This window comes from Cygnus olor, chromosome 5, assembly GCF_009769625.2.
Source record: "Cygnus olor isolate bCygOlo1 chromosome 5, bCygOlo1.pri.v2, whole genome shotgun sequence".
In the NCBI taxonomy this organism is placed as follows: domain Eukaryota; kingdom Metazoa; phylum Chordata; class Aves; order Anseriformes; family Anatidae; genus Cygnus; species Cygnus olor.
The window spans coordinates 57,661,542-57,688,992 of NC_049173.1; the positions used below are offsets into that span (position 1 = coordinate 57,661,542).

General features: G+C 36.6%; 1 long non-coding RNA gene across 5 annotated transcripts in view; it reads left to right on the forward strand.

The window, feature by feature from the left end:
* LOC121071054 overlaps window positions 1–27,451 on the forward strand; it is a 223,795-nt gene that overhangs the window by 15,145 nt on the left and 181,199 nt on the right. For all 5 annotated transcript variants that reach the window (XR_005820350.1, XR_005820345.1, XR_005820347.1 and 2 more), the window contains one exon: window positions 4,659–4,770. This is a non-coding gene — a long non-coding RNA (uncharacterized LOC121071054). The remainder of the gene's footprint in view (window positions 1–4,658; window positions 4,771–27,451) is intronic.

Consider the following 27,451-nt stretch of genomic DNA (forward strand, 5'->3'; position numbering starts at 1 on the left):
TTCAGGTGCTATTTAGACATTGCTGGGTTTTAGATTTTGCATTAATCAATTTAGAGAAATTATTGTTGCTTCAACAATAGATACAGTAATTGAATACATTCAATCCATTCCAGTACTGCCTAACATGACTTTTCTTCAGCCACCTTCCATTTATCTTCTTCAAGTAGCTATTACACTAAGCTTTCATAAAATAAAATTACATGTGTTTCTTTTTTTGTCTTTTTTTTTTTGGTGTGGTAAATGTTTCTGTTAGAGTATCATTGTTAAAATAGGTGCCTAAGTGCCTATTTATCCATTTTGGTCGCCACTGCAAATTTCAGTCCATCTGAATGCATTTGTGTATTTCTTTTATGGTAATTCAGAGTAAATAAGTAAATTTTATAGTATGTTAGATATTCATCCTATAGGTAGATAGTTTTTCTTTTCTCTATGAGCTTTCTGACCACTTTTAGTAATTACATACAGAAAATGAAGCAAAGCACTTTCTGATTAGAATGCTGTGTGTTTGGCTAAGCATGAGTTTCTCTACTAAGACATATTTTTAAGTATAAAATTAATGTTAAACATTCATTAAAAAACTTTGGTTTCTTCCCAAATGTCCTCTATGCCTTTAAGTACATATATAATATAGATATTTACTACATTTTAAATTATAAAATATAATTAAAACAACAGCCCAAGCCTTGTGGAAGTTGTTGATAAATACGTTGAGGACTCCAGAGACCTGATCCACTATAGGTAATTATGCACCTGAATAATATTAAATCTGAAAAGATGACAGCTGATTTTAAATGCATGTTAGAATAAAGCAAAAAATACAAATGTGATGCAAGCATGAAGAGATGATACGTCACGGTGAGAAAGTGCCTTGTTTCAAGTATGGTCTCCAGCTTACGAACCTGCTTGTGAACAGGTCTAGGAGTGAAGTCTCTGATTAGAACAACCAAACACCTTGGAAACTTTCTAGAACATGTCCAGCAAAGTCAGATAATTAGCTTTCCAAAGGAAAAATTAGTAGACTTACTGCCAAGTCTACCAACAGCATCTCTGAAAGCGATAGCGATGAACAGTCAGTTAGTGCTCGTGCCACCCCCTATGTGAGACGTGCATCATATGTTTTTTGAATACATTTGTGGTTAATGCAAGAAATTTCTGTTAATCCTTTGGGCTATTTATATCCTTTTTTGCTGACTTGTTACAGTGTTTTAGACACCTTTACTGGTGTGTATAGTGCTTTCTATAATAGGATTTTATCGCAACTGGGGCCTTGTGTTAAACTGTGACACTATGAGCCACCAACACCAATGAGTGTTTATACATAATACTTTGTTACTGGAAAACATCCAAAAGGACAATAATAGAAATATCCAACTTGATTAATTTTGGTTCTAGAAATAGCAGAACAGAGAAAAAGCAAAGAAATGAAGGTGGTAGTAGTTCAAGTTTATATATAAAGAGTAGAGTCAAAATAGGATAAATGCTTTTACCTGAAGTCAGTGGAAACAAATTGACTGACTTAGGGACACACAAAAGCCTTGTGGCATACCTGGGAAATGACCAAAGCTCTCCAGAATCTTTGCTCAGTAACTGCACTTTGAGGCAATGCTCCTTCTCCAGCCTATGCTTTCTGAAGTTTCTTAGTGAGAGGTACAAAGGGAGAGAATTGCAAAGAAAGCGTGTTGAGATTTTTAACCTCTAATCTTTTTTTTTTTTTGGCCTCTTTTGAGGTAAAGAAATTAAGTTGTTTCTAAGTTGGCCAATTGACTATGTGTGAGGAGAGGGATGTATTTTATTTTTTCAGGTGTACTAGGACTTTCCACTTCGCTTGAAAGTATTTATGTTCTTACTGTGCTCGCTACTAGCCTAAGCCATGAAGTGCTGTTCATCTGTGTAAGCTGAGCATTAGACAATTTAAATGACGTGGTAAATATTTAAAAGAGAAATTTTAGATTACTTTTTGCAAATGGTCTTTTGGTCCAATGGACTTTGTGAAGCAGCCCTGTCTTAGTGAATGCAACTGAACCAAATTCATGCAGCAAAACCTTTTCAAAACATCTTTATTCTTTGCTAAATTCACATTTTATTCTTAGTCCAAGAAGGGCAGCTGCACACAGATGGCAGCCGTACTGTCCCTAATTTCACCTTGCAGGTCATGTCAGTAGAGAGCATGAGTGAACACAGAAACAGATCCTGTCCCATACTAAGAACCAGTCTCTCCAGAGCTCTTTGACTGTGCTGAGAAACCAGTGCTGCTGGGTGTACTGTACAGGCCTAAGACGCCTACTTTTTTGTACATCATTTGCTCACATACCAGAAGTAAATGTAACTTTAGTTTTTTGTTTGTTTGTTTTTAACTTTAGTTTTGGTTATTAAAATTATAAAATAAAAATAATATTTTTTAATTTTAGTGTTGTTTTTTTTTTTTTAGTATTTTTATTTATTGATTGTAATGAAGCTAATCACTATTTAGCTGTTTTAGATATGGACTATGTTATGTTTATGATGGTATCCATATTACAAATGCAAATATCCATTGAAACAGATGCTAGAATCTTTAAAAGTGTGCTTCAGTAGTCCAATTTACCAAGGTTAATGTCTGTCAAATACTCTCCAGGGACTTACTTGCTTTCTGCCCGACATGGCAATCTGCCTCTCTCTGTCCTAGTGTTCTGGCATTTAAAAACCAGCACAAATGTTGGCACTAGCCTCCTTTTCTGTGGCTTCCTAAGTTCCTAACTCACTAGCTTGCAGTTGTGCCTATGTGCAAGAGTTTATGGGAAAATTAGGTGAAAATACTGTAATATAGGAAGAGCAATGAGTCAAGAGTGAGGACAGGAGTGAGTCTGGAAAAAGCTGGTAGGTCACATTCAGTTCTTTCTTTGCCCTTCCATACCAAATATTTGAGTCTGAAGTACCCTGTAAGATCTGAGAGTTAGCTGAAGGAGATGAGAATAATTGAGATGAAATGAAAAAAAAAGTTATTTGACCTATCTGCTTTTGTGAAGTTTTGTCCTGGTTATTAATTGGCAGCAGCTTTTACTTTATAGAAAGTAAGCTCTCCCAACCAGACAAAGCAAAAAGCCTCAAGCTTCTCTCAAGTGGAGAGTAGAATGGCAGAGCCAGAAATGAACTCATTTTGTTCGTTTTCACACCACTTTTACTTCAGCACTGAAACATAACAAGGATATGTAGAGATGTATGCTGCCGCAGGGAAAAAAACTTGACATTAGGCAGATTCATGTTGCAATCTATTTGAGGGTCACAGAAAATGTGAGCTGATTCATATTTCCCTGATAGTTAATTAGGTTTGTTGTGGGAGCAGGACCACTGTGTCAGAGAAATGTAAGTTGGAAAATATCTGCATTTACTTAACTAGTAAAATAACTGTGGTTGTTCTGTTCCTTTTCTTTAGATGTATGGCGGACTCCTCATGTCTGGCTTCTTGGTGTCCTGCCTTGAGTTTGCTGTCATTAATGTGTTTTGATTCTATCCTCTGCCTAGATATGAGTCCCAGACAGACAGACTGATATTCCCACTTCTCTTTCAGAGGCTTTGGTTGTTATTTTTCTTGTATGGAGATGAAGAAAAAAAATCTTTTTCAAAGAGCAGTAGAGGCTAACCTTATGGAAAATAAACAAAGTGTGAAAATTAATCCTACCTTGGAATATTTAAATTGCAATGAGAAAGCTTGTGGGCTGACATTCATGTTCAACATGAAATCCTCAAACCGTAAATCATAACAGTGTTTTTAATTCTTTCTCCATTAAAGACACATATGAAAACATGAATATCTTCCAGTGATATCCTGACTATGTTCATATGAGAGACTCTCTTCTAGATTAAACACTAGCCTAGAATAGCATTGAAATCATGGGAACAAGAATATACAGCTATCCTTTGAAGTGAGGGCAAGTGTAGACATTCCTTTTGTTCTTTGACAAAGTTTATTTGAAAACAATTAAACTATTAAAGCTAGAACAAGGGTTAAAAAAAGAAGTGTTCAATGAAAGCCATTATTTGCATACAGACGCGTTCCTCTTTGAATTATTTTCCAATGAATATTTACTGATTTTTTTTTTTTGTACTTTCCACAGATAAGGGTTATCCTTAGTTCATTTTTGATGCAGTAACAAAACACACAGATTTCAGGAAAATACTTGATTTTTAATTTAGTGCTTTTCCATTTGTTGATGTTAAATCTTTTAAAAATGGGTTTCAAGAGCAGGGTGTATTCTATTCAAGTTTTTAAACGAAGGGCAAGAAATTACCATTGAAACAAATCTTCTCTCAAGTTTTCAATTGTCAAGGCTGGTATCAAGATAGATTTACATTGTTTTTATTTCATGTTTATTTGTTTAATGCAGTTGGAACTTTTATATTTCAACCACTTCACTAAAGATAGAAAATTTAATTCCCATGATAAACCTAAATAAATAAAGTGTTATACTTGTATTTAAACACTAGCATTGGTAGTGGTGGCTAGACTCCAAATGTGGAATTAGTGAGTGTAAATGTATTCAGTTTGGGAAATGGAAAGAGAAGTTCATTTTTCAAAAAGTGGTGATTTCCTACCTAATAATGGGAAATTTTGTTTAGGGTGTCCCAAGTGGAAAACCCACAGTCAGAAATACTTTTTCATTTTATGTCTGTCTCTCCAGGTCACAGAAGAGACCCAAAAGGAAGAGTGCAACTTCTTCAGCTTTGCCAAAGACATCTGGGATTAGAGTATTGATGTTACACGTGGTATGGAGTGTCTCTAGGGCACAGAAGGTGAGGGCTTCGTATGCTGATTTATTTATTAACCCTGTATCTTAAATGCAATTGACAATTCTTTGGCAATTTTGATTTTAGTAAACATCAGGTTGTGTCAAAACAATCAAGAGTCAGCAACTCTACACTGCTTGAAAACTTGTATTACTGTTGGTCAAGCTTTGAGCACTCTTTTAGATATGGAAAACATTTTAGAGTAAACATGGTCTTTGTAGAGATACCAATAGTTAAGGCCATTAAAACATGTAAAAGAATGTTTTAAATGTTCTTACATAGCTCTTTTTGCTATAAGAAGGGTTTTGAATCATGTATTTGAATCATGTCTTTGCACTACACCCATGACACAACTTCATCCTGAGTCAGCAGTTACCTAAATTCAACAAGCATTTTTCCTTTTGCAAGAAAGTAAACTCACATTTAAAGCCAGATGTGCTGAGGATGAGGGAGACGTGAGACTGTCTATGTAGTTAGATTCTAATTGGGAACTCTGAGAGGACATAAAGGGCTGTTGTGGTAGTTGTTTTAAACAGCTGTGTCTCAGAGCAAATCATGAGTATTATGGCAGCTTTAGATGCTGGGTTGAACTGATTCTTTGCTGCTGTGTAGTTATAGGAAAAAGTCTGGTGAGCTAACACAAATGCATTCATTAAAAAATCAGGATTTTTTCAAGATCATGCCTTGTAATGAAGATCTCACACAGCAACTGCAAAATTCATACTCCAAAGTAGACTACTGTACTATTGTACCTTTCTTTAGAAGACTTTCTCTTTTGCCAGCTCATGCTGCGGTTTACTTCTGTCATTAATTGCTAATTAATAATAAAGCCATGCCTTGCAAGTGTTTTCCATGTTTGGACTGGGTTTCAAGCCACAGGACAGTAAAAAACTGGAGGTGGCACTTTCTCTCTAGTGTTGCTGTACTGGAAATATTTGTGTCAGACATTGTTAAGTGATTTAACTGACTTTAATATGCAGAAGTGAGCTCTATTTTCAACTGCTCTACTATTCATAAAATATTCCTTAACAATCAAGAATGCTGATCGCCTGTTTTGTTGTTTTCCCATGATAAAGTAGGTTTCTCATCAGAAATAATGTTACAGATTGGCGCAAATCAAATATACTTGATGTCTTACGTTCTTCTTGCTGCGTGCAAACTGAACACAGATGTGAACTGTAGGAAGGTGGCCAGTTTTTCTGTCAATTTGGCAGGCACTCTATGGAAAGCCTTACAGTAGCTGGCAGTTTTGGGGACTTTGAAAAGGTCAGCTATGCTTTTATTACATAAATGTGTATAGCATTAACCTTAATAAGATTTTTCTTTTTCCTCCTCAACTACTGTTTTAATTTGGAGTGAAGAGAAAGTAGAGACTTCTTTGCTAGTTTATTCCTTCCTTTTTTTTTCTTTTTTTAAATCTATGCCTCACTTTTGTTAAGTTACAAATGATATTTTACATTTTTATAAAACAAAAGCATATCTGATTTTCTGCAGTTTACTGAGAAGACATCAACAGAATTGAAATGTAAATTAGCACAAAAAATTGAGAAATATGCTGAGGGGTTTAATGGCATTTGTATCACAATAAAACCAAGTAACGTGTATAGATTTGCAGTGTAGCAAAATGTTCTGCACAAATTCGATGCACACAAAGTCATCTGCATGGAGTTACATGTCTTCATGTCTTTAATAATTTTTTCAATTCAGTAATGGTAATAGTACAAATTTGGAGGTGGTACACTTTTCTTCAGGGAAGTTATTGGGGATAAAATGCATTGTGGTTGAATGTGCCAAGAGCTGTGTGCAGAAAGGATTGGTGTTTAAAATCAATAAACAGCACTTAGTTTAAACCACTAATGATCTACATACATGCTTCAGGAAAGTTTGTTATGTTATAGCAAGTTGTTGGAACAACTTGTTGGTACGCCTGTGTGTACAGTAGACCACAGTCTTGTTATTTTTCTCTGTTTTTCAAAGTAAAGCATACACCAGTATAAAAATGTTTAAATAACATTGAAACACATCTGCACAGAAAACAATACTTATGATATTTTTTCTTCTTTATAAATTATCCTGTTGAAAACTCTAGTAGTGGTTGAAATAACCATGAGAAAGGAGTAGTTACAGGCAAGTATCTAAAATATACCGATATAAAGGATGCATGCTTGCACTTTTGTTCTGAACACATATGCAACTGGTTAGATTGCACGGGGAACTATTGCCAGTGAAACATAAGCAATGCTTAAGTTCTCAGATAAAATTTTAAAGTTTTTAATCTCAAGCCAGCCATGAAATACTTTCTTTCACCAAAATAATAATGATAAAAAACAACCTGCAAAAACCAAACAAAAACCACAAACAAACAACAACAAAACAACAAAAAAACTCCCCTACTTAATTCTGTGCTTGAATCAGTTTCTTGACATTTCATGGCTATAATATCTGGCTATAATCATCATCAGCTCCAGGGCCCCTCAAGTGTGTGTGTGTGTTTATTTTTGTGTGGATGTACACAGATAAAATAACAAGGCTTACTATTTGAAAGAGGTAAGCAGTAAGAAGTGAGAGGGATTGTTTGTCAAGATATGGAGCCTGTAAGTAATGAGATGAAAATGGCAAGAAAAAAAAAAAAAGGGAAGACTGAGTTCCAGAAAAAAAAAATATCTCAGAAGTTTTAAACGATGGAGTTGAAGAACATTGGAACTGATGAATGCCACATAGTTCAGGACTATGCCACATAGTTCAGGACATTTAGAACTCAACAGGCCTAAGTATTAGTAAAAAGTCTTCAGGAAACAGTCCAGTCATGGAGGACACATTCTGGTAATATAATTAACATCTCATGTGTTTCCAGCATCTTTGTTTCACAGTTTCCTGGAGCTTCTCTGTTTTGGGTTTTGCAATTGTAGGTCTTTTTTGGCTGCAGACACAGCAACTGATGCCTTCTGTCTTAAGACCAAGCTCATTTTTCTTCTTCACCTTGCTCTTCTGGTATTTTTTTTCCATTTTGATGGTAAGAGGCTCCAGAGTATTCTAAGCCTTCAAAGAACTCTGTCACTACTATTGCATTTAGTACAAGGTAGAGCTTGATGGGGAGTCTGAGATTTCTTCTAGGAACATTAGCATTTGTATATTATTATTAGCATTTGTATATTATTATTATGTAATAATAGAGATCTATTATGTAATAATACAGATCTATTAGATAGAGATTATTATGTAATAATAGAGATCTACCATTCCATTAACAGTCCCACTGAAACTACAGAGTTACTCATAGAAAAGTAGCAGATATAAAGCATAAATCTTTTTCCTTTTTAAAAAAAAGGAAAAACATGGCATTTTGTTTTGTTGAACAAAATCTGGAACAATTGTGGTTTTGTTGAAAAATTCTTTAATTAAGACTGATTTAAATTTAAACTCACATTTGTACTTGGTTATTAAAATATATCTGATGACCTTTCTCATTTCTAAACCAAATGGATTTAAAGCCAATTATCTTGTGAGCCTCCACAGTTGCAGTTGAACATAACAGAACAATATGAGCTCCCTCGTGTGGTCGAAAGCCACTTCTCATTCACAAAACTGAATGAGAGTACCTTTAACAAAGTGGCTAAAATATTTTGCAAGGTTCTTATGTAATTCTTGGACTTTATTAAGGAATAACTTCCTGATGTCCCACAGTATTAGGGGAAGGAGAGGTTTAGAAGCATGTCAGAAAGAGGGACAGGACTGACAACAATTCTCACTATAATGCGGAATCTTGTCTAATTACATCGTATTTTAAATGCTATGTAACGATGCCAGATATGTAAGTGGAGATCTTTAGTCTAACAGAACATGCTTCTTGGCCATTAACAACAAGATAAGAAGCATGTTTTCATTAAGATGGAAAGAGTATTTAAACAACTTCTGGGCTGACAGACACTGCAAAATAGGCTACTCATTGTAGGCACTTAATAAAGACTGAAAATTCTTAGAAAACTGTGGAGAAAAACAGTCTTCCCACACAAAAATAATAGTCAGGAAGTGACAATTTCATCAGTAGTATTATTTTACAGGTTTGCAGCCCAGAGTCTGCTTATAGTTGTTGCTTGTTTACCAAGATTACTTTTGCTCCTATTAATGAATCAGATAAAAAGCAAGTATAGTGACACTGAAATTGGGGTTTATTTAGTCTGTACTTGATAATCTTCCTTGAGGAAGTTTATTTTGTGTAGTTCTTACCCTATGTTTACAAAACACTACAAAACTAGAAACTCTAGACTTACTTGAATTAAAATAGCATAGGAAGGCATGAACTCCTCTGTCAAATGGATACTTTGCTTTCTAGTCTGTGGTTTCTATTTTTAAATGGCTAAGTTGTTTATTTATTGAAAAATGTTTGTCAGCTGGAGGAGCAATTGCGAGACATGGTTCTGTTTTGTCTGGTGCAATGATTATAGATGCAATAGTTATAACGACATCTTAAATAGTTTAATTTGGATAGTCCTTTTAACAATTTTAGATCACAATGGGAAATACCATTCATCAGTTTTCGCATGATATTATCAAGTTATTGTAAAAGAGTTAAGAGATCACAATTCTGTAGTTTGTGTGCTAACTTTAGTTTATTTGGGAATTAGTCAATGGAAAATCAAGTCTGAAGGTAAATCTGGAGCATCCACTCTTTTCCAACTCCTGAAACACAACTCTCCCGAAAGGATTTGTATGTAGAGAACGTGACAATACATCTGCTCAACGTTGAATAAGAGAGAAACGACTGGAATTGTTCATTAATCTTTTGCCAAATGCCATTTTTTTTGGCAGAAAACAAAAATTGCACAAGAACTAGGGATCTTAGAAAGAACTGAAGAATAATCTGAGTCGGGGAAGGGATTTGGAAGACTTCATCTAGAAAATTGAATTTATGCACTATTATAATTCAGTTGAAAGCATGATGGTATAACAACTTTGCTCTAGAACAGATTCTCTTGCAAGTGAACATGCATTTGATTGTATTTAGGAACAATTCAAGCCATACTTTCAAAAGTTATTTGCTGGATTTTTGTTTTGGTGGGAAGACTTTTAACAGCACTGACTGCATGGAGATTAAACTAGCAGTAGCAAACATTTCTATTAAAAGAAGAAAACAAAACTTGGGAGTGTCTATTCATAGACACAAACCTGTTATCATCATCTGAGAATTAACCTTAAACAGGGAAAAGATGGGGACAAATGAAAAGCTCTGCTTTCTGGAGTGCAAATAACTTGTCAAGCTGCAGAAGGGAACATTTTCAGCATTTATCAGATTGTTCTATTCTTTGAAATGCTTAAACCTTTTGTCAATCACTTTTGAGCCCACTTGTTTAGTTTTCAAACATTCTCTAGCCTACCTGCAGGAGAAGAGCTTTAAGAAATGGTGATTTCCTTTAAAGCATAGTTTACTTTAAGAAGCATTGTCCAATCTGTATGTGATTATAAACTTTAGAGGAAAATAGGATGATAAAAGTTTAGGTGGAGAGATCCATTGGTGAACATATTGATTTTTATGACTTCTTAATTAGAAAGTGATAACATTGTGGCTTTCCTAGAAAAACAGTTTTGATACTATACAATTACTTTACTAATTTACACTTATTTTTCTTGCTTTTTTCCCCATTTGTTATTTTGCTTTCTTTCTTACGCTATTCACTTCATTTGGTTGTTTTTGTCCTTTTTTTTCTTGCTCTTTCTTCCTTAACTACCACACCATATGAAGCCAGAGAAAACCTCACTAGCTCATAGCGTTGCTTAGCAATGTCATGCATCTCTTGTTGTCTGTTGTGAAGCCATGATATCCTGGTCTTTCAACAAAGATTGCTACATCACTGCTTTGCTATAGGTGCAATTTTTTCCCTGAGATTTCTGATAAGAGATGATGTGTCTAGAGAGCATACGTAAGAGATTACCTTCTAACCATTGTAATATAATTAGACCAAGCCATACCAAAGCTCCCCAAGATTTCATGTTTAAAAGGTCAACAGCTTTTATTCCATATTTCAAAGATAAGCACCTTACATTGTGCTTAATATGTAGAACTGTGCCTGAAAGTAAGGAACTTCAAAAGATTTCTCCTTCTATTATATCATTCAAAATAGACATTTGATACTGTAATACGTCCATTTTAACTTCTGTGATTCATGGAGATAGAGATAAAAATAGGTCAGCTATGCCCCTACTGGTACAGGATTATTCCCTGAAATATATTTTTAAAGTCCGAAGTAGATTTAACTATCTCAAGTGAGGATTTACATTTATTAAACTGGAGGGCTGTTCGTTGGTGGTCTAATACATTATCATTTATTATTTGTATTATGGCAGCAATTGGAGAGCTCAACTGAAATTAGGATCCCACTGTGCAAGGTTTTCTATGAACATATAGCAAGAAGTAATTTTACCCCTGAAGGGTTTACAGTCTAAATAGATGAAACAAAGAATGAGAAAGTGGCTGTACCACTATCCCTGTTTTAGTAAAGCACAACTGGAGCAAGGAGAGATGAGACACTTTGGGGCATGCTGATGTGATATGTATAGCAGACCTGGTACGGGAGTCCAAACTGCTGTGTTCTAGCCTTGTGCCTAGCCTAGAAACCTATCTTTGAATTGATTGAAGTCAGCTGACCTGGGAGGATTTGTCTAATAGATTTTTTTTTTCTCTAATCTGTTGCCTCTTCTGGATTTATAAATTTCACCAGATTACTCTGAATTGTGCAATTCCCAATAGTAAATAGCCCTACTCATTGACTAGAACAGTCAAACATCTGAAGCAACTTATCAGATAACATACTTTTTCTATATCTCCCCGTATTTTTCACCAAACTGTACTTGTTTTTTCCTTTTATTTTTTCCCTCTCTCTACCAGCGGCTCTTCTCTGAGTTCATTATATCTTTCTTTATCTTTCTAATTCCAAATTCCCAGAATTGAATGCAGTGTCACTGACAGTTCTGCCAAAGTTCTACAAAACAACTAACTTGGCTTTAGTGTTTCCAAGTAATCATTTTCTCACGTATTCTGTAACTGGAAATATTTCTCTTTGCAAATATTTCTCTGCCTTGTAAAGACCAGTAAGGCAAATCTAAGCTAAAATAATGCAGGATGATTCCAAACAGCTTAGTGTTATAAAACTAGCATGTCAAGTTTGCAGACTTTTAAAAACAAATGTATTTCCTCTGATTTTTTTGGCCAACGTAGTTGAAAGCATCTATTCAGTACTACTGATGAGTCTTGTTTTGCTGATGTGTTTGTTTGTTAGGCTTTTCTAGCAGGATGCTGATGCATTCTGGGACATGGTGATCTGTATCATCGCTTGTCTGACACTGGATTTTGAGACACATAAAAAGTTCCTCATTAAACACATCTGAGAATGTAATTTCAAAAACAAATAGGCAGTGTTATGCATGTTCTTTCTGTGGTAATTGATGGAGAAGTAAGGGTTTACCAACATCATGTTTATTATTCTATCTGGAAAAGCTGGACAAAAATTGAATTGGGAATATATACTGAGAACCCAGTTTGTGTGCTGAATTTCCTCAGACCTGACCTACAAAAAAGCTGAGCTGAGTGATGTCTGTTCAGGTTTGGCTCTTTTATTGTCATTTCTTGTTTTTTCCATGTTGTGCTTGATCCCCTCAGTTGACCACTGTGCGAAGTTGCTGAACATGCTTTTCATCAAGGAGTGATGGCCTGCATTTACAGATCTAATATGGTAGTGGCAATAAGGGACAGCTACTGTTACTGCCACCTGGATAAGGGGAGTGGTCAAGGAATTAACTGTTTCTGAGGTTAATTCTCACTATGATTTAGTCCTCTCAGTTTGAGAGACATTTCATAAAACAGACATTTCATTGGCAATTGTTGATTTTACTTAGAGAAATGCCATCAGTCAATGCAATATTTTTTAAAAATAATATTAAAAAATAAACATTTTTATATTATAGTGCAGAGGATTTAATGTATACTACCCAGCTCTTTTTATCTTCAAATCATCTACACTCCCTCTGCCCTTTCTTTCAAAGCATTCTGTAAACTCGTTTTTCACAGTTCCTAAGCTTTCAGAATAGAACCAAGGACTTACCATTATTAGATTTGATATACAAATTAAAATTGTCATGTTTTGCTTTTGTTGTATATACCAAGTCTCAATAAACGGAATTAATGTCTAGTAAATACAGTTTCTGAATGTAAAAAAAAAAGGGGGGGGGGGGAAAATCATAATTATTTGGAAAAATAATCAGAAGATTTCCTTAGGATACTCCTATTAGAAACCTTTAACATCAAAATTTTGGAATACAGGCTTTCAATTTCTAACTAGCTTTAGCAGTAACAAAGAAACTAACAAGACATGGAACAGAACATCTCTTTGACGTATTCCTGACCCTATTACATACGCTTACTACGCACTATCCTTTTTTCCTCATTGATTGCTGAAAATACTTCCAGCATCCTCTCCCACAGTGTATTCTTTTGGAGGTGGCAATGCTGTGAAATAGAATCTATTCATGTCTTTTTTTTTTTTTTAAATAAATCTCTTCTCAATTTGGACTAAAACATATCTATCCCCTCTCACCCAACCAACAATGTATTTTCTGATTTAACAGTAGACAACAGGAGAGAAAATGGCAGCAGATTTCAATATGTTAGTAGCAGAAAGAATGCTAACAGCTCACTATTTGGGGGAAAAATAGAAGCCAGTGTCTTCAGGCTTAGACATCTGCTTCATACAATTTGCCAAGAAATACCATAGCTGTGAGCTCTAGTAACATTAATTAACATAATATAGCTAATATTGGAGAGAAGTGATTGTTTTAAAAGATTACAGAAAATAAATATTGTATGCATATCTCGTGTTCTCATTATTCTCCTTCACAACTGCCACTTGTTATCATGTTTGATTTGCTCATCACTGATGATGCTATCCTGATGCTATGCTGCATCCTCTTCATCTATAACAAACTACTGAAAGGCAATTAATGCTGTGAGGCACACTTACCAGCCACTAACGCAAACGTTTGTTCTACAGCATACTTGTTTGTTGTTCTGTCAGCTTTAGCCCAGACCATGGTGCCCTCCAGCCAGCAATCAGTAACTAACACAACACAACCGTTGTACCAACTTTGCGAGTTAAGCAAGGAAGTGATTGGTTTTGACTGTATTTTAGTTCCTTGTTCTCTTTACTCTGCCTGTGATAGAAGGCTTGCAATTTAGGATGGTCCTAGAACAGCTGCTGTGTGCAGAGCTCAGCCACTGAACAGGAAGAAGGTGCAGATTCAAAAATTAATGTAGAAGATTTATTATGGGTTGGCTCTTATTCTTAGAGTGCCTGATTTTCCTGCTCTTCTCATTCCTGGAGTAGTATTTCAGATGCAAAACAAGTAAGAATGCTATAGTTGAGGTATGCACAGTAGAGTCTAGTTTATTGTAGTTTATTCTTGCCACATTGTATTCCATGTCTTCCTCTTCCACCCCTTGTATGTGGGTGTATAATCTGTCTAGTTCAGACAGTCCATGTGTCTGCCTTACATTGCTCCCCATAATCCTGTTTTACGGGTTAGTCAGATTTTAAGGGTTAGTTTAGAAGTTTAATGTGGTGACTTACTTTGGTACTTTTTAGTTTTCTAAGCACATTGATAGTGCATAAAGATCATAATGATAAAATCAAATAGAATCTGCACGGAGGCCCTGAAAATCTGAAGAGCCTATGTTTATTGAAAACAATGGAAAACATGTTTTATTTCTTTTAATCTTGTATTTTATAGTCTAGATCTTAATCCTAATCTGAAAAAAAAAATGTAATCACAACAATTATTTTCAATAGCCAGCAAATACTGCAACAACAACAAAACCCTGCTTGATAATCTCACTGGATAGTTTGTTGTTTTTTTTTTTTTTCCCTTGCAGTAATACGTCATTGTTTTAATTATTATTCTTCAAATATAGTGAGGTTGTTATATTGCTGTTTTATCTCACATAGAATGTGGGAAACTTCAAATATTGCAGCACGTGGGTTAAACTCAGATCAAAGGGAGATATATTTTTTTCAGCAGGGTTTCAAAATGTGTATGATCTGTCATACATAAGTCAGAGTTTTCACCATGTAAAAATGTTAAATTTGACAGCAATATTAGAAAAGCACTCTGTTTATATAAGGACATATTTTTATTTATATAAAAGCTAGACCACTAGTTTTAAGCTGATTAAACACTTTTATGGAGTCTACCTTCCTGTGTAGACCTACTCAAGGTTACAGTTTTGTGCTACAGCTGAGCTAATGTAAAACTTTGCTGTTATCAGAACAGTGAGTGGGCTCACCTGGCTGCTGCTTGATCAGGTGGAAGGAAAACAAGAGAAGTGTACAGAGAGAACTGGGCTGGAGAAGGATGTCATTCCTTAAACACAGTGAGCTTTGGATAAGTTGAATTTTAACATTCTTATTCTGATGTGGGGGTGTTGGTTTCATTCTGCTTGTTCCTTGAAACCTTCCTGTGTGGCACAGGAAAAAACAATCCCTGGTCAGAATTATAGTTTTATCTGATTTTGTGCTTCTGTTGGTCAGAATAGCAAGTCTTCTTCAGTAGTTTAAGGTCTAATATTGCTTACAACTTGTTACTAACAGGGCTAAAGAATTAGTACAAGGTATCGGCAGAGGTGGTAATACAGTTTCTTGTAACCACCAAAATGAGAGAGAAAGAATGGTCCTAAGACTAGTGGGTTTGGAAGTGACAAAGTGTTGGCCATGCTACAGTTTTTCTGTGTTGACGCAGACAAATATGCTGTATTTTTCTCCGTTTCTGTATTACTGATGATTTTGTGAAACATCACATAATAGGACCCTCATTAAACTAAAGAGAAAGTTGTCTAGGTTGTTTTTCTGAATAATTAGAAAGACAAGCTAAGCATTTTATTTCCAAATATGTGCCTGTAAAAGGAGTATTTGTGTATCTATATCTTTTACCACAAATAGTGATGATATGTGAAATGCATTGGAAAAATAAACCATAGGGCATGTAAGCTATGTTAATGGATTTGAATGAAAGAAGAACGTCTCCTGTGAGTCCCATTATCTGCCCTCCCCCTACCAAAAAAAAAAAAAAGAACCTGTAAAAAGCTGTAGTTCATTTTGTACATAGTGGTTCTGGTGGAAATAGAAAAATAGCAGCTATGATGTCTTCTTGATGTCTTACTGGTCATGTTATAAATCATTAGATGGAATTTGCCATTCTCACTAATATAATTAAGTTGCATTTGGACATCTTATTACATGAAGACGTGCAACTGAGTGGGATTTGTTGGGAGTCTTTGCAGTTAGCTCACACAAAGAAGTTGTTTCTCTTTTGGCCCATCATCAGGTCTGAGTATAGTGTCAGACATCTGATTAACAGAAAATCATAGGCTTGCTGAATCATTTGATATTTCTTGGAGAATAAAGGGGACTATAAAGTAGAATATGAATTATTCATATACAGAACTATCCAAAGTCATTTTCTGATGATGTGATTTCCCCCCCCCTTTCAGAACTGAACTTTTCTTTTAAAAGCCAATGTGATAAAAGTGCATTTCTGTAGTGCAGCAACGTCTTCCTTTTCAAATGTTTATCTTATAAAGTAAAAGTGTCACAAATGTTGAAAATAGGCAGAAGAGAGACAAAAATAAATTGGAGTTTCTTTAACACGGGGAACTGTGGGGTGTGAAAATAAACTGACTTGTTATTTCAGGAGATTTAGTCATGACAGCAGAAAACTATACTTTCAGTGGAGGGTACAGCTAATTTTTAAGAGCATCACCCTGTCACAAAATGTAAACTGAGAACTTGGCACGGTATTTCCTTCCGCAGAGTGCTGGGGAGGAGATGAAAAATAGAATCCTCCCCAGTCTGCTTCATTGCCACGACTACGTTTAATGGGCTGTGCTGGGGTGCGAAGAAATACGGTCTGGAAAATTTTGCTCTAGTGGTTTAACATGTTGTAGTCCCGAGTGTGTTTTCTGCTGATGTCTCATCTCTAGGTTACCATCTCCATTTCAGTGTTAGCAGACAGAAAAGCTTAAGCAGATCAAGTCTGTTACTACCCTTACACTTCCTACTTTCCAGCCTCTCCCTGATTTTTGGGTTGATACAGCCTCGTTCCAACCCTTTTTACTGTTATGATGTGAGGTGCTTATGCACAATAGAGGCTTGAGCCTCCTGAACCTGGTTCCTGGCAACCAGCAGAAATTATCTCTGGAGAAAAATTATAATCTTGTTTTGTGATACCAAGTGTGATGGAATAGGTTTTTCTGATGAATTAGCTGAGCAGTCTGGGAATATGAGGGTGATGGAATGAATCTGCTTCTTCACTTCTGTTTAAGAGGGCTGTAGGCAGAAAAAGGTGCCATCTTGACTTTTGGAATGGTGCAACATCGGGTGAGGATTACTGGTGAAAAACTGGTACCTGGATAAAAGCAGCGGAAGGAGCACGTGTATGGGGAGAAGGTGGTTTGGGACAACTACCCTTGAAGCTGTCAGGAAGATGATACATAAAAGCCCTGTGAGTGGGTCACACTCCTGCACCTGTGACCTGTTGCTTGTACGTGCTGAACTGGTTTGGTAGCTCGTGTTCTCTGAAACATGGGATCTGAGTCCTTCGTTTCTCTCATCCTCTATAAAATAATTGTTTCTTACTGGTGCTTTTTGTGCACTCAAATGTTATACCACTTTGCTGTGTAGATTCTAATTGTACTCATTCCATTCTCTTACAAATTCCATTCTCATAATATTCTTGCAGTTAACTTAGTATAAACATACTTTTTGTAGTACAGACTATTCCCATGTGGAAAGGAGAAAAGGCACCGTGGGCAATGTAAGCGACCATTAAAGCAATTCCGCAGTATCTGCACTGGGGCAGTACTATGTTGTGCCTGTCTCATTCAGGGATGTAATGCCTTAACCTAACAGTTATAAGAAAAATGATGACTAACTCCTGGAATCCAATTTAAAAAAATCAGCAACAGTATAACACTTAAGTGAGTGATAATAGAGACTTGGAAGGGGCTTGAGTGAAAGGCATTGCGCTGGCAGTGCCTGCAGCGCTTTCTACTGAAGTGGTAGTACAAAAGCATGTGAGAAGGCATCACAGCACCCTGTAAAAAGTAATTGGAAACAGGTGTGTAAGTACAAGAAAAATGTTTAGGTTGACTTGTGGTTCATTTGTTTCTAATAGTAACAAAAGATTTCTCTAGTAACTTTCCTGAAGCTGGATTCTCATATAAAACTTAGGAGTTTTATATATAAGTATGCATTTCATTTTGCATTATTAGTCAGAAGCCTCTGGAAAGAGTTAGAAAACATAAAACAACTTTTGCCGTGATCAGGGGAATTTTTAACCCTTTGGGGAAAACAGCAGAATACAGAAAGACAAGTCCTGCTTTCAGGGGGAGAAAAGATAAACAAGAGAGCAGAAGGTACTCAGGTTTTTGTTGTTGTGTGTGGTTTTTTTTTTGTTGTTGTTTTGTTTTGTTTTTTATTTGGTCTATTGATAAAAAGCTCAAAGGCTGCTTGGCAGTGACCTCAGTCCTTTCAGTCCTTTTCATATGACCAGGGGAATGCAGGAGGGAAGCTAAAGCTTGCGTTTAGTCAGTGATCTGTGAATAACCCGCAGTCCCTTAATGACGTGAGAGGAGCCTCCAAAGGGAGACAGTGAGTCAGAGAGAAGGAGGCACAGAGATTGCTTGAACAGCCATTAGCACGTCATTGGTAATCCCAGCGCCACCTTTCACATCCCTGGCATTTGTCTCAATGCACTCTACTGAAGGCTGGTACTATGTTTTATTTAAGGCTTTCTCACTGCTTTCTGGAGATGTGTGTGTTACTGTAGCCTGACTGATTGGTTGTCTGTTATGTTTACTAACACTCTGAGATCCTGCAAGAGAGGGGAATCTGTGGAATTTCTTCCACAGCTGAATACCCCTGGAATGAATCCGTATTTTATCAGACACAAGGAACTGAACCGGTTTCAAAATAATATGTAAAGGAAAGCGAGTCTTTTATAGAAAATTTAAGTTGCCCCACTCCAGAACAGAAAGTTACCTTGATGTAGTATGACCTAGCATTTCTTCTGCCTTTTGTTGTCATCTAGAAAGAGTCTTGTGATAATATGTATGTATATAATGATGAGGAATGCTAATCTTGTATGCTTTGCATCTCTGTTGAGCACTTGTGTTCATCTAAATAGCTGCGTAGAAGCTGGACAAAAGAAAGATCAAGACAAAAGCTTTTTGGAGGAATAAAGACACTGTAGGCATAATGCTGCTGCTTCTTTCAGAAGAAACGTATTATTTGGGAGTAAAAAGTGACAACAGCAAGGCAAGTTGCCACAGTCCGAGCAGAGGTAAGGGGGCTCTTTCTAGAGGTGAAGTTTATGATGTGGTTTTGTGACTGTTTAAGGTCAATCAGAGCTGTGGCTCACACAATCCTCTCCTCTCGCCAACCCTCCAGCCCTCTTCTGTGCTTCTGACGATGTTCTAACTTGATTCAGCTTTCCATTTAGTCACTGCTTCAGTGGTTGACCCTTAGGAAGTACTCTTCTTAGTTACTCGGTTTCTTCTTTTGTCAAATGCCACGTTAGTAATCACAAAGATAACATGACTATCATGCACCTGAATCTTAAAATAATAAAACTATTTTCACCTCTTAGATTTTTACAGTTTCAAAAGTCCCTTTGCACTCTTTAGTTTTCTTTTGCAGATGAAAACAAACAAACAAACAAAAAAAACATAGGAACACCCATCGTATTTCAACCAAATACTTTGGCTGTAGTCTTTTTAAATTTTTATGACTCCTCTGCTGTAGTGTCGCTGAGGAGATGCTTGCTGCCCTTAGTGAAGTTTTCCTTGAACTACATTTCCTATGATCCTTGGCAGGTGACAGTTCTCATCATACGCTGGTCTTCTAGTGTTTGAGAGTGGCTGTGTTGTGTGAAAGGAGAGAACATCCGAGCTGGGAAGCATAAGGCACTGTAGTAACATTAGCAAATAAAATATTCAAATTTATGCGACAAAATCTGAGGTTTTAGTAGGAAGATGTTCCATTTTCTAGCCACTCTACTTTCTCCACAGAAGATAAATATAACTATGATACTTTCTCTAAGAGAAACAACTGAGCATTTCCTCCCCAAAGGGAGCGAATACCAGAATTTCTGCTAATAAAAGCTGCAGAAGTTTGGAAAAAGTATGGAAGCCTTCATAAGGAATAACATTAAGCATGTCTGCTCTCTCCCTAAGGGACTATTCTGACAGTTGGATATCAACTTACGAGTTTCCTTTCTACTGTTTCAGTATTCAGAATATTAGCTGAGGAGACGATGATGTAGGAACAACTGTAGCAGCTATATGCTACCAAAGGATTCCTCTGTGCTGAACAACAGAATAGCTTTAGTGATAACACTGGTCGTAGAACACTAGAGAAAGTATCTTGCTTGTTATATTAAAGAGGCACCTCTTCCTGCAAGTATTATCACTTTTGCATGACACACATTCTTCCTCTTATAGTTGAAAGAGATTCTAAAAATCTTATTTTTTTCTTTTTATCATGAGTCAAAATTGCTAATTTAATGTGTATGAAGAACTTGGATTATCCAGCATGTGCTAAACATAGCTACTGAACATTTGCCACATGTCAGAACTTTGCAAATGTTGTTTGTGGAATTATTTATATTGACTACATTGGAAACATGGGTGATTAGCGATGATTACCACAGTAGTTAGTGAAGACTTACAGATGGAACTCCCACTATCCTTTATGGACAGAATTTCTTGATATGTATAAGCTTAAGTTTGGCATTCAGTGAGTCTTTTAAAGGATGGCAACCAAGAAAAGCAAAAGTGGGCATAATGTGGCGTTCAGAACAGCAGGTATAAATATGGCCTGATAAAGAAATGAGAAAGTCTGTAAATTTATTGTCACTTGGTACGTGTGGGCTTCCATTAACTTCGAGTGACTTATTCTTGACTATGAGTGTAGCACCTTTGTTTTTTGCAAAGTCAAGTGGCGATCATGGTTCTCTCCCTGTGTTGGGAGAATTAATTAGTTAATGTTAATATTTGGCTGTTGAAAAACCTCAAGGATGATGTATGTTCTTAAAGTAGTCCTGGTACACTGAATTCTACAACATTTTGTAGTACCTCTGGGGAAAGTGCTGCTATACAACACAGTGTTTCTGGTCATCTGCTGTGATTGTAGAATGTTCTGGGATGTACAAGAACTTTGTGGTGCCAAGAGAAGGTGCAAAATGTTACAACAGAAAATAGGCTGTTTTGCACTGTGGCAAAATTAAGTATCCCCCTTTAACAGAATCTCTTCCTTGGTTTTGTCGTCAGCTATAATTTGTGAAACCTGCCTTTTCTGCCTTTTACCATTATAGCTATTGAAATGCGGGTTCACTTATTTAAAGAATTATTTTTCCTTTGCCTAAAACTGAGCGAACATTCTTGCCTAAAAATGAACTAAGTGTCATTATTTACTATTTTATATTGCAATGCCTCCTTTGTGCAGAGAAACGACGACTTTTAATTTTTAAGAGAGGTCTTGATCCTTTGATATAGTAAAGAAATACATTTTAAACAAATGTCCATGTTAACTAAATCCTGCTTCTAGCCTACTGAGGATAATGCAACTGAATATCAATTGCACTTAATTAATTAGTTTAACTTTACAGCAGTTTACAAATAATCCCCATGAGTTTTGTTGCTGCCTATTTGCTTGTCTGTACTTATTATTATGCTCACTGAAAAGCATAAACATAATTAAAATGCTTTCCTAGGCTTTTTTTTGCCTCCTACGTTGGAATGTGTACTTTGTTTTCATGCCACTTTGTAAGACAATCTGTATTAAGATTCGGGCTCAGATCTTCGCGGGGAAAAACAAAAAGAAAAAAAGCATCCCACGACATTGGTTTCATCAGGTTTGGTATCCTGTAGACCTATACTTGGAGCCCTACAAATGGAAGCTAATCAGTAGAGCTCTAAGGAGGAGGGAAGAGGATTAAAATAAGGACCTGAACGGATATTTTTTTTCTTCTTTTACTGGAGATATAGTATTACTATACGCGTTACTATCACATTACATTTTTGCTTGCCTTCTTGGTAATTTCCAATACCTAGAAGCTTAACACCTAAAAATTCCAAACAAAAACTTTATTAGAGGCTCTCTGGTTGGTAACCAGCTTTTGGTGAGTAATATGAGAACACAGCTAATAAGTGGTGGTTTTGAAAATCTAGGTATATAATGTTCAGTTGAACAGTGCTGCTGACTCTTCAGGGGTGGAAAGAGACTGGCTCCAGCCTTCTTCTCAGAAAACATCTAGGTGTTTTCAAGTTACTAGGTATAGTGTGTCAAAAGTTTCTGTAAACTTCTCTTTGTAAGACAAAATAGATCTTTTAAGGAGTCATTCCTGCCTAGAATATGCTGCATGTCATGTCATAAACTGCCAAAAGGACTGCTGCAAGTGAATGACCCCAGGAGGAAGAAGTTCCCTGCTGCCTTCTGCCAAACACCAAAAAGTATTTTATGCCACTTTGCAAGTATACATAAATGTTATATTCTTGGAAAATTTCAGTCCACAGCTTGAATTTTGAACCTCCAGAAATTTTCTGGGTACTCCATAGGTAGTGCAGGGATCCAGAAGAGATGTTCCAGACTTGAGTGAGCATGAAGTCTTGTGGCCTTTTTTTTTTTTTTTTTAAATTGGTTGGAAACACAAATGCTGAGGTACTAACAGGCCAACTCCTGTGCTTACCCCTGCCATCAGAGTGGTTCCAAAGAGTGTTTATCAATATGGTGATAGGCACTTCATATATATAAATATATATATGTTAAATATATATATTTTATGTATTTTATATATTTATATGTTCATCTGACAGTCAATCAGGCAAGTAGCAACTAATGTTCCATCAATCATGGAGTGCTGAAGTCCCTATAAACAGCACAATTTTGTATCAAGTAAATCCGCATTACACAGCCATGTTGTAGCCCACATGTATTTGCAAACTTTTCTGAGAGACTCTCATGTCTAATTTGCACTGAGAATTTGATGAACTTTTCATGTGTGTAGCTATTACCCGCATGAACTATGAACATCTTTTAAATTCATAAGGTTTGGGAGTACTTGCTTCCTTAAGTTGAAGGAGGGGAGTAGCTTCTAAACCTTGATGCATTAGACCCTGATTCAACTCACTAGAGAGAAGGAATTGACTGACCATGGATATAAACTGCTATGTATAACTTGACCAATTTAAAATAATGGAGCAAAAAGATATTTTGTTAACATGCACTTGAAAAAGTAAATACCAAAACAGGGGAATTTTTATTTTAGAATGATTGGAATAGTGTAACAGGATGAAATGAAGCAACAAAAATCAGCTTGAATCCTGAATATTCTTTATAGTGAAATCAAGTACTATGCAATTGAAGAGCCTCACAATAAAAGCAGGAGAAAAATGAATATTTGCATCATGAGAAAATCATTCTATGATAGGTTTGGGAAATACCTGCACTGTACTAGGAATGGATAGATGGCATAGTAACACTAGGAATTCCTAACCATGGTTTCATTTAGGCTCTGATACAGAATATGTCAAATGCAAGTAATCAGGAGAGTGTCTTTCCACACCAGAATATAATTGCTCTTAGAAATACAATAAAACATCATTTCTTCCTAAGATCTACTGGTAATTCAAAATTAAGGATTTAATTATTGGGATAACAAAAATATTTTTGCCTACATAAATATAACTGACTTTTATAGTTTGTGGTATATTTTTTCATAACTAGATGAATTATTAAGACACACGTATATATGTAAATGTATCACATAATAAGGTGTAAAAAAAAAATAGCATCACAGTGACTCTAAAATGCATTGTAACTCTTGCAAAAAATGTTATCTTTGCAGAAGGATTTTATCATGCTCATAAATATATATAGCTGTGAGTATGTCGAAAGCAGCTAGCACAGGATTGCTTGGCTGAGTGGGAGGTGATGCAGGACTGTGCTATTAGTGAGCAGGAGGTGGGAGGTGACTGGGGCTGATGGGCAGGTGGGATACAGTATTTATATACATATGTTTACAGGTATTTTTAGATGAGATATAAATATGCAAATGTTAACTCAATGAGATAACTTGACTCAAGGGTTGATAGAATGATGTAATAACTCAGTGAGGTAGCATAGTGGAGTGGCCTGGGGATGGCAACTGTGAGACAAGAACACACGGTATTTAAACCTGATTTATAACCTGTAGTATTTCTCAATATTTCCCCTATCCTGTGTTCTATTCTAGTTTTGGCTGGACATATTTATTCAGATAGACGGTGTATGTAGTATTTTTCATATATACTTGTAACTTAATGTGGTACAGTCAAGAAAAAATGATGACATCTATAGTGACTAGTGGTTGTAGGGAGGTGGGCAGTAGCAGTGGAGGAAGAAAAACTGTATAAGTATTAAATGTTTTTTTTTGTTGTTGTTTTTTTTTTTTTTTGCCTTATCATAGTTTTTTTTTCTTTTTTTCTTGGTCAAGTTGATGCTCTACTCATTACTTTCTGTTATGGGGTGTACTCCAGTCTTCAGGGAGTCTGTCTTCTGTTAATGAAACTAGACCTCTGAATCCTTTCATCATAAGATATTCTTTCTTTTTAGGACATGCACAGATTTTTCCCCAAGCCGGACCATCCAAATGCTGTCAATCTCTCCAAATTATTTGGTTGTTTCTTAGTTGTGGTGCAGCTTCAATAGGCCAGATGATGTTTCCTATTACACACAATGAACAGTAATTTGAACAGCTAGTTTCCCTTCCCTGTCTGGCCTCCCTATTACCTATTCCCCTCTTCTCAGCTTCTGTCCATGCTACAACTGCTGTTGGATCCTCCCACAGACTCTGTTTAGGCTGGATGTGCCTAACTGGCTCTTTAGCATCCACCTAATATCCCTGACACTGCTTTCTTGCCGGTCCCTATTTCAGCTGCTTAGGAACCCTTCCAGTGAAAAGTAACTGACAGACTGACCAGTCTCACCAACTTTCCCTTTTCTTCAATGTCAGTGTGTTAACCAACAATCGGGATGAACGTATGGGGCATATCTGTGTTTTTTCGCATATGCGCAATGGTAATTGCGACTGTGCCTGGAATTTTTGGGAGGGCTTATCCCGCTCTGTGTCTAACTGGAAAAACAGATGTCCGTGGTAGGACTCAGACATGAAGTAGATATGAGGGAGAGATATGCACCAAAACTCAACTAAATCAAAGGGCACAGAGCTATTACTGGTATGAAGATAAACTGTGTACATTTGTGACAAAGGCTGTGTGATGGCCTCTGTGTATAATTCTAAATGCCTACAAAACTGAGACACATGGTGATCCTGAAGACATGGTAAATGAAATGGAAGAATGTTCAGACATTTAATCTCAGTTTAGGCTGCTGATCTAGGGTAAAAGTCCAGTTGATATGCATCTAAAGCTATCATATATGCAACATTTAGTAACTGTTGAGTTATCATAGGAACTCTTTAGTACTGGTTTTGGATTTTTATCTCTAAAAATCTTCGGAGAAGGAGAAAAATGTTGTTGCTCTCTTGTACAGATAGATTCAGGTAGTGCTCTGGCTGGAGTGAATTTGTTGCCAAGGCTATATGACAGCCCACAAGTCTAGCTGAGGTTTCCCAAGTACTATTCATCATGTCCAGACAAACATTTGGCTTGACGAATTTTCATTGACCTGTTTACTCTGTTTCTCTACCAGTAATCAGGGCAGCATAGTTGGGTTCACTGCTGACTGCTAGATCAGAAAATAGAGTCTCTAGAAGTTCTGGCAGTTCATCTTCAGTACTTGGCAAGCCCATAAGGCTTTTTCTCAAGAGTGTAACTTTCAAATGAGCTCTAGAAATGTGCCTAACTCTTTTTGAAGTGCAAAGGCTAAAAAAAATCTGAAACGTGCACTCTGCTTCTTCCTGACGCTGGTGTGATCCTGACACAGTGGGCTTTGCTTACTAAAGAATTCTTAATTAAAGGAAACTAGTTGTCCACCATTAGGCTATCCCTTAAGCATGAAGCCAGAACCATCATTATTATTGGTGTTCATCCCATGGTAAAGCAGGTTTAGTAGGCCCTGTAAAATTGCATCCCTCAGTCCTAAACCCAGACCTGTAGAACACGAAGGAAGAGAAATGCACCCAATACAGGCCACTGCGGATTTTGACCCAGAGTCAATATTCAGAACGAGAATGAATATAACCATTTATAGATTTGTTTTATGACTTTTGCTATATATATGTTGTAAAAAGGCTTCAGAATCTGTTCAAAATTCCTTTCCATTTTCTCCTGGCCAATTCCTATTAAAATCTAATTCCTCTGGTTTGAGATAATGATTGATGTTGTGTTGTGTCTCATATGTCATCTTAGATGGAGATTCTTTTAAAAATAAATGTGGCAATTAAATCTCCAGGTTGCTTCAGTTTGCATACATCTTGTTTTTAAGTAGATGATAAAGAATAAGCAAAGTTTTCAATGAAGCTGCTAGTCCATCTTCAGAGTCTTTAATGTGATGCATGTCTGTCTTCCTTCATTTGCATTGTCTTTGCCACAGAGAGGTAGTTTATTTCCACCAATAGAATGGGATTGTTTTCCTGTGATCCATGACAATCAGGATTTTCAGATAATTCACTGGTATTTCTGCTTAGGAAAGAAATGATTTTTTTTCAGCTTGTCTCTGACACCCTATTATTTCTAAGGGTCTAGGTGCAGGAGCTGTGATTTCATGTTTCCTTGGCACGATATGATCTATCAACTGATAATCTATCATTTGTATGGCATGTTTCTACTCAGCAGTACTAATTTGTGAGAAGAAAGAGAAGGAGCTGGAGCCAGCCTGAGCTGAAGTGGCAGCTGCAGAGCAGCCCTCAGTAGTGGTAGGTGTTTTAGGCATGTTTACCGAGAGACTAGTTGTGACCAGCCCTGTGCTAGGGAAGTAGTCAATGGAAACTGTCTGCCTTTGTTTTATCTCAGGGTGTGTGGCAAATAGTTCAAGCCCAAGGGTTAATGAAGGCAATCTTAACTTTGCTTTAACTTGTACTTATGTCACCCGTTCCCTATGCTGCACAGTAAGAGGCTTGGCAATACCTTCCCCCACTGTGTTCAATGTGCTGGATGTGTCCTACTCGAGTTACACACCCTAGTGCTTGCACACTGAACCCCACAAGACTATTACCTGCACAGCTGCACTTCAGCCTTCCTTCCCTAACCACCTCTCCTCTGGGCCTGTCTCCCCTTGTACTTTCGTGCCGGGATCTACGGGAGGACTGTGGGTGCAAATCTGGACAACCAGCTGTTATCAGCTGCTTTATGCTGCTGGAGCGTTGGAAAAAGTTCTGAAAAGCACCAGTCTGTAGCTCAGAAATAGGGCCTGCTTCAGCAAATGATTGGGCACAAGTGAAATAAATGTCCCCTTGCGAATCAGTTTGTGAGGAAACAGGTGGCACATGGTTATTACAATGCACAGTTCAAAAGATGACAACGAGTCCATTGTAAATGAAAAAACAGGTATGATGCAACTAGCTTGTGATAAGCTAGGGAAAGGCAGGGGTACCCAGTGGGCAGCCAAGGACAGGATGCTTTGTCTGTGTATATAAGCACTGAGCAATG